The sequence below is a fragment of the Tiliqua scincoides genome, chromosome 4 (assembly GCF_035046505.1).
Source record: "Tiliqua scincoides isolate rTilSci1 chromosome 4, rTilSci1.hap2, whole genome shotgun sequence".
NCBI lineage: Eukaryota > Metazoa > Chordata > Lepidosauria > Squamata > Scincidae > Tiliqua > Tiliqua scincoides.
In genome coordinates this window covers 99,408,383-99,416,820 of record NC_089824.1, presented here as the reverse complement: position 1 = coordinate 99,416,820, position 8,438 = coordinate 99,408,383, and the positions used below count along the sequence as shown (strand labels likewise).

The 8,438-nt window shown below is 43.7% G+C and overlaps 1 pseudogene; it reads left to right on the top strand.

Moving 5' to 3' along the window:
• Positions 1-8,087: 8,087 nt before the first annotated feature.
• Positions 8,088-8,203, top strand: LOC136650840 (5S ribosomal RNA; annotated as a pseudogene).
• The last annotated feature ends 235 nt before the right edge of the window (positions 8,204-8,438 follow it).

Here is an 8,438-nt window from a genome sequence, read left to right as displayed (position 1 = left end):
TTAGGTATTATTTCGTAGCAAGGACATAGATCCTTATGTCCTTATATATATATGCTTATGCAACCTTTTTGTATTCTTTATTGCTACTTTTTTTGTTTGTTTGTATGTCTCTCATGCCAGTAAAGGTAACATGAAATGAAATGAAATATATTTTTATTTTTCATTTTTTTAGAAAAGTGGGTGTACCATCAAAACCTGGGTACGATGTCAGTTCCATCCAGCAACAGGATGGTTAGCTACACCACTGCGTCACACGCTGGTACCGCCAATTCCACCCCCTCCCTGGCCTGCTATGCCCACCCTGCCCTCATTGCTCCCCTCCTCGCCGTTCTGCCCCCTTTCCTCCCTGCTCCTGCCCCATTCCACCACTGCGTTGCTCAGCACAAATCTTACTTTCTCTTTCCTTCTGTCGACACGCTCAGGAAGACTTTGGCCTTTCTGCCAGTGGGCCTAGTTGGTGTGGTCTCATGTTTTCTTTCATACGCAAGAATTGTATCAGACATTAAGTTCATTGTATCAGTTCAGGGGTGTGTGTAGCAAATAGATAAGAGGTGCCCCACACTCCTCTTCTCCCCCCCCCCACTCCCTTTGCCTGCTGGCACCAGAGAGTTCCCATCTGTGCTCTGATTCTCTTCCTGCTTCCTCAAAGCAAGCAGGCAAGGGAGCTTGGCAGTGGCTGCCTCCTTCTTCCTCCAGGCCCAGCACACTCTGTTCTTCTGAGTCATTTTAAACAGGTTTTGAGTGGAGCGAAGAGGCTGTACCCAGGGCAACTGAAGTTGGAGGTAAAGGATAGGGGCAGCAGGCTTTGAAGTACAGCTTGAAGCTGTCCCACCAGCACCTGGTGGGCATGCGCTAACGTACACAAAAGGTTTTCTTATTTTAGTTTGTATGGAGGGGAGGGGGAAAAGGCAGCAATTTGTGGTTGGCTCAAGCAGCAGGCAAGCCTGGGCCAGACCTGCTGGGAGGAACAGAACATTGGGAATGATTTAGAAATGGACAAACATGCCTTTTCTCCAAAAGAAAGCAGTCAGAACATTTTTAATTATGAAGCCCTAATTAGGCACAGTTCCCTGAGGAATTGTGGAATTCCCTCTGGGAATAAACACATTCCCTGAGGACAGGTCTGTCAACAGCAAATTAGCCACATTAGCTGACTCCCAGGTTCCAAAGTTGCCTGGCTGTAAATACCAGTTGATGGGAGCAAACAGTAGAAAGGCACCACAGACACTCACCCATAAGTCGACCCCACAGATAAGTCGAGGGCAGGTTTTGAGCCAACAATCATGGAATTTTTATGACCCTCGGATAAGTCGGGGGTTAAACTTAGGGGGGTGTCTGACTATAGTTTTGTCTGATTTTACCTGAGGCCAGATCTTGAAAAATAACCTACCACTAATTGTTACTTAGAACTGTAGTCTCTAATTTATTAAAAAAAATAATAAAAGATCATAAGATACATTTTTATTCTTTTTTAAATTCTGGTCTTCACCACCTTTTTGTAAACACTATCAGAGTAAGTGCACTGTAAACAACATACCAGTGGTTCCCAACCTGGTATTCATGTACTCCCAGGGACACTCAACAGGATCTTTAGGGCTACTTGAAAAAGAATGGAATAATGGCAGAAAAAGGCAGGTCGTGCTCCAGAATGCTTTGCAGGGCCAGCAAGGCAGGAAGGAACGTAGCTAGTTGACTGTGAAAGCCCCACCAATAGCTAGTTTTTGGTCATCAATTCATGTATGCACCAGTGATTGAAAACCAGTACAGTAAAAAAGCTGAAACATAATATGGAAAGTGATCAATCACCCAGAATTTCTCAGCACACTTCTGGTGCAAAACAGTGCAAAGGCAGAGTCTTCTGTTCTTCAAACAGATAAAAAGAGAAAACACTGTGATAAATACATGAAGTCTGGGCTTTCATATGGAGGATATGAGGGCTTGTATTATTAATTACAAACATTTTGCTAATAGGAAGGGTACAATTTATGGAAATGGGCTGCCAAGGGATATGCAAGTGAAAAAGGTTGAACCATGAATCAAAATCACCTTTAAGGTGTCTGGTGTGTTAAGCCAGAAGCTCTACATACAGCATATAACACATAACTGGGAGTGTGCAATTCAATTCAATTCACAGCAGAGAGATGAGATATTTGCAACCCTTTTTACTCAGAAGTAGACCCACTGCTTTCCATGGGTGTTATTCTTAAGTAAGGGTGCATTGAATTGTAGCCTGCTTCAGATGGAAAGGAGGATTCCCATCCTGGTGTTTCCAAAAACAGACCTGCTTTGCAAGCATTTGCCAAGCAGAACCGGAACCAGGCTGCAGCAGAAGAAAGGAGATTAAAAGGCTAACTTTGGCTGGAATTTCCCCGTTGCTGTAGCAACAATCTCTGCCCTGCCTGCCTGGTGCCTGCCTGCTGCTTGAGAAACTTGGCGCCTGCCTGTCTGCCGCTTGAGAAAGGAAACTGTTCAGAATGGAAAGGCTCTGCCCTCTGATTGACCGGGAGATCAGGTAAAGTGAGAATTGGAGCTTGATTACATGGCAAAAATGTCACGTACTATAGGCGAGTATCTACGGTATGTCTGTTGCCTTTGTGTCCTATTTACAGGCTTCCCAGAAACATCTGTGTAATACAGCTGAAAACAGATTGCTAGACTAGATGGACCTTGGTCTGGTACAACAGGCCTTCTCCTCCTTCTCCTCCCAAGTTGCAGAAGCCAGAATTGACCACAGGCCTATTAATTCAAAGCTTATTGTGATCTGCTGTATGAAAAAGTGTCATCAGTTTTTGGTTGTGCAGCCAATACATCAGGAGGATCTTAGTTTTTTTTTTTTTTTTTTTTCCTTCTCCTATAACTGCACACTGGAATTCATCTGTCCTCAAGATGGAGCAGCCAGGAAACTGCTTTGCTGAGTGGCCTTCAGAAATATGCTTTGCATTTGTTTCATGTTTGGGGCCAAATTTCTTTCATGTGACTTGGCCCTGAAGTCAATATCGCAGACTCAACCCAAACAGCCAAGATGACCACTTATTGTGGGGTCGTGCAAGGATGAGCTTCTGCTTGGGATCCTCTGACTCTCTTGTAGACCGAGTGGTAACCTTTAAGAGAGCTGAATTTATCCCGGCAGGTGTTTGCTCCAAATCCTGATTCCCTAATATAAAGCCTACTATGAAAGTAGCAAAGGAAAGATGATTTGACTCTCTCCATCCATGGGCCATATATGCTCTGTATCCTGAGCTTGCTGGGAGAACATGCATGTGCTTGCTGTGCATGCGATTCCCCAGTGAATGCCAGGACTGTGCATCTGCACTGCAGTTTTGGAAGAACCAGTCTTCTGCTGGTTAACCATTGAGAGGAGAACAGTGGTCTTGATTCAGCCCCCCTCCAGCTCCTCTTTTATCACCAGATTGTGGATCATCGGAAATTAGCTATTAAGAGGGGTGATGACATGCTGTTCTGGCTGCTCTGCACATGCTCTACTGGATCAGAGCCACTGGATGTCTACAAATCAGAGAAGAGAAGAGAGGAAATGTCCCTCACTATTGCTAACCATCCAATTTACTCCAGGCAGTATTGTAAACCCTTTTGTTATGCTGCCTGAGTGTGTCAAAGAAAGCATTGAGTCTGCTAAAGTCCCACCTGTGCAAATAAGAGGTACAATACCATAAGCTTTATTTACTGTTGCAATTTTTTCTCTCCCCCCCCCCTTCAATTACATAATTTGCCATGTGGCACTTCAGCCCTGGCAGTTGCTGAAGATGTCTCTCTTCAGTGGCTGCTTGCTTAATTATATACCTGCCATTGTGTGTTTTTTGGCATATTGCTCAACCGAAGCCCTAACAAAGAACTGCATCATCAACGTTCCCGTCTTGTGTCAGCATGCGAATATTCTATCTTCCGTTAGAGAGGAATCAGTCCGATGAGCTTTTCCTCTGAGCAGTTTCACTTCAGGCAGGTTTAATTATGTGGCTTTAAAACACCCAAGAAATAATATTATTTCAGAGCCCACACACTTCCTATTGCACAAGGCTGTTAAACAATTGTTTCATACAGATTCACTAATTGCTATGGGAAGGCTTGATGTTAACAAGAGTTTGTTAGATTTTGGCATGCAGAATATTGCCTTCTCGTATTCCCTGGCAGTTGATAACAAGGTATGTTACTTGACTGATTTTTGAAAACATCTATTCTTTCCAGAAATGTTTAAGCAGGCCAGTAAAATATCTGAAGGCACCAAGGATTGTGTCAAACATTCTCCAGTTTGATTTTGAGGTGGAAAGCAGTCATTTCAGCAAAACAGAAACATCACCCCAAAGATACTGAGGACAGAATGACAAACCCATGGGTGATGGGAGACAAACCCACGTCTTCCAAATTTGTAATACTTCCTTTGAGTAACAGATGACATCACAAATGCAGGAGATTCTTGAACCTCTTACCTTGGCAACCCACTGTGTCATCCATGGTAGTCATGGGCCCGCCAAGGCCAGGAAGCTGCAGAATAAAATGGTGTACAACCCTGAAGTAACTTCACACACCCTGCATCACTGGACATGTCACACAATGGTTCTCAAATTGTATGATGTGATGCACCATGTGACACACAGTTTGGGAAAGGTAGCGCAACTTGGCCAATGATGCAAAGAGTGCACAGGTGACTTCTGAATCACACACCATTTTATTCTGCAGCTTCCTGGCCCACAACCCATCAAAAATTGCTTTGTGTTCCACAGTTTGAGAAATGCTGACTTCATAGATCCAGCTTCTCCCTGATGGATGAAACAGGGAAGAGAAGGAACATAACGAACCATTTTTCCTTAGAAGGCCTTCTGAGGTCGGAACAGACAGAGAAAAGTAAAAAGTCGTTTCTCTCTCTGTCTCTCTCTGTCTCTCTCTGTGAGTGTTCAAGTCGCCCCAGTCTGCACTGTGCACTAAACATCAAAAGATAGAACTACACTCATGGACCCCCAAACTGGTTTCTGTGATGTATGATCATATAGGCCTAATCACACCCTCTGAAGTCCTAGTGATTGAGTGGGAGAGTGAAGCATGACATCTGGAGGACAAGCAAAGCTGAACGTGCTTAGCTTTTAGTAAATTGTTCCCAATGCTCTTTAAAAGAGATACTGTTAACCCAGCTTTAATTTTTAAATTGCTCATGAATCCTAATAAGTGTATGCATTATGAACAGACATAAACATTCTAATCCCAATTCAGAGAAATGGAGTAAAGCTTAAATCTCATTGACTACTCTAAGCATAACTAATATCCTCTAGGTTATATCCTTTCTTTGCTTGTAGTCCTTTAAGGTTTTTTTGATGAAATAAATAGCAAAAGTGACAGTCAAATGTGCTTACATAGGCAGAATCTAAGGCTCAGTGACAGGGTTTGCCTGAAGGTGGCCCCAGGTTCTGTCCCTTGGTATCTCCACTTAAAAAAATCTCACATAGGAGGGCTGGGAAAGATTACTTCCCCATGCTACCACCTGAGACCTTGTAGGGCTCAGGAGCAGCCCAGCCATGAGGCTGGCTGAACTCCTTGCTTCAGATGGTGAATGGAGGGGGGGGGGAACTAGGGGACTTCCTACACCTCATGCCTATCCACCCCTCCCCCAACTGCTCTGCCCAGTTGCCCAGTCATCATAAGAGAAGGCTGGAGAGGGCTCTCCTGCTTTCCCTCCATTGCTCCTTCCTGTGAAGTGGCCAAAACAGACAGCACATACTGGGAAGTTGAGATTCTACTCCCAGGAGCCTAAACCATTCTTAAAATAACAACAACAACCGTGGTGCTGCAAAAGCAGGAAAATGGTGAGGTGCATGTGGCATGTGCACATATGGTAGTGCACACTTGCAGGAGTGGGGTGGGTGGCAGAAATTGGACATGGATTCTGGTGGTGGATGGACTTGGGCCACACCTGGGAGGGCCATTCCGTTGGAATAGGAAATACTTGACTAGATGGGCCAATGATCTGGACTGCTATAAGGCAGCTATATATATACGTATATATACACACACATCACATGCCCTTCTCTGTGATCCTCATATTCATCTCATATAGTTGGCTTTTATTTCTCTCCCACCAACCCTTCCACCAACCCCATAAAAGAAAACAAAAGAAGATTAGGTGAGAGAAAACTGAAAGAAAAAGAATGAGAACTGCTGACATTCAGAGGAAATCTAGTATAAAGTATTCCTGGGTGACATGTTTGCATTTTCTGCGGTGCACCTCATCCATCATTAGCAACTGTAAAATCCAAGGGACCTTGTTTTTAAGAATTTGATGTGTTTCTTAAGAAACCAATGTCTAAAGAAGAAAAACAGTGGGTGTTTTTAAATTATTCACATGTGAAGAGTAGCTGAGCTTCTTGAATGTAAGAATGAAACTATAGTTGTGAAATTTGAACTGCAACAACAATATTTTGTATTATTGTGGCTTTGTCAGAAAATGTTCTGGAACTGCTAAGGCCATATATGGGCCTTGGATGATCTCACCCAAATCTAGACTAGGAGAACCTGGAATTCTGGTTCTCCAGCCTATATACTCCCTGATGCCAGTTATGGAAGTTACCATTGGAGGCTAGAATTGGAGCCAGAACAAGACTATAGACTAAGAATGGAACTGGATCTGGAAATGCAACAAGCAGCTGGTACTGTCCTGTTGACAAGACAAAGCCAGAAGGTCATGAAGTTTGTAGTTCTGTCAGGCCTATCCAATTCATAATACATACCAATTATAGGGGTAAACTTTGTGGACTCTTATGCCTTTCACCGCTTAAGGAAAGCTACTAGAACATACAAAAGAACATATTAGCTGAACAGCCAAACGAACATATTAGCTACTAGAACAGACAAAAGAAAATATTTCTTTACTCAGCATGTGGTTGGTCTGTGGAACTCCTTGCCACAGGATGTGGTGATGGCATCTGACCTGGATGCCTTTAAAAGGGGATTGGACAAGTTTCTGGAGGAAAAATCCATTATGGGTTACAAGCCATGATGTGTATATGCAACCTCCTGATTTTAGAAATGGGCTATGTCAGAATGCCAGATGCAAGGGAGGGCACCAGGATGAGGTCCCTTGTTATCTGGTGTGCTCTCTGGGGCATTTGGTGGGCCGCTGTGAGATACAGGAAGCTGGACTGGATGGGCCTTTGGCTTGATCCAGTGGGGCTGTTCTTATGTTCTTATGTACTAGACCCCCAGGTTCTAGGCAGTTCTGGTCCTACTCTTTCACGGACTCCTGTTTCCCAGTACTGAGCTGACAGGATTCCTTTTCTAGCTTTTGAATGTCACTAAAACATATCACTTGGTAATGTCTGACCAGCTGCACACGTGGCAAAGAAACTGACTTGTACCAATCTATTCTGTAAACAACATCTGGAGAGTATAATTTCCATTCAAGTTTGGCAGTGGTGTCTCTCTGACTGCCATGTTGCCATTTGTTGAAGTGTAACATTGCAAAGTTTCCCAATTTTATTATACCCTAATGAATAAAATATCCTGAACAACCACTGTTATTCCTGGGCAAACATTCTTTTTCAGCCCAATTAGACAGCTTGGTTTCAACCACTTCCCTCCAGGATAGTTTGTTTCATAGAAATACATCTTAGATTCAGGAGGTCACTGAGGCTAACACTGAGTAGCATCCCAACTAGCGCTTCTGCCATTGGGACCCCTTGCACACTCCTTCCATCCTCAGAGGGAGCTTCTGTTCCTGGAGATGCTCCCAATGGTGGAAATGTGAGTTGGGATGCTAACCAAACTTTTCAAGATTATAAATGAATGTGTGCTCCCTGAAATTTGCTTCCCCACAATATAAATAAGTACTGTACTACATTTCTGAGGGAATGTGGCAGAATATGGTTAGGTTTCATATTATGTCTCCATTGCATCAGGAAAATTAACTCAGTTTCCAAGATGGCTGTCAGGTCCACACCAGAACTGTTAGTGATCTTACTCATATCCAAGCTGGTAGGATATGTCTACAGCCCAGATCTTCTATGGTATGCTCCTGGAACTGGGAGTCTGAAGTGTAAAATCCAGAATAAATTGCTCCTTTTCACCATGCAAAAGCAGATCATTAAGCCTCTACTGTTACCCTGCACATGCCCAATCTCATCTGATCTTGGAAGCTAAGCAGGGTCAGGCCTGGTTAGTACTTGGATGGGAGACTGCCTGGGAATACCGGGTGCTGTAGGCTTATACCATAGTCTTTCGAAACTGAAGGTTGCCAACCAAGCCTCTACTACACTAGATTTGGCCCTCACAGTGCCTTCTAATCACGAGGGTAAATATTGTTGACTGTGATCAAAGACAGCCACAATGTCCAAGCCTGCATGGTAGCAGACTAGGCTAGGTCCCAGTTTGAGGTTCCTAGTTCAAACACTGATATCTGTCTTCTAATAGCTGATTGATTTTAGCAAATGGGGAATCTC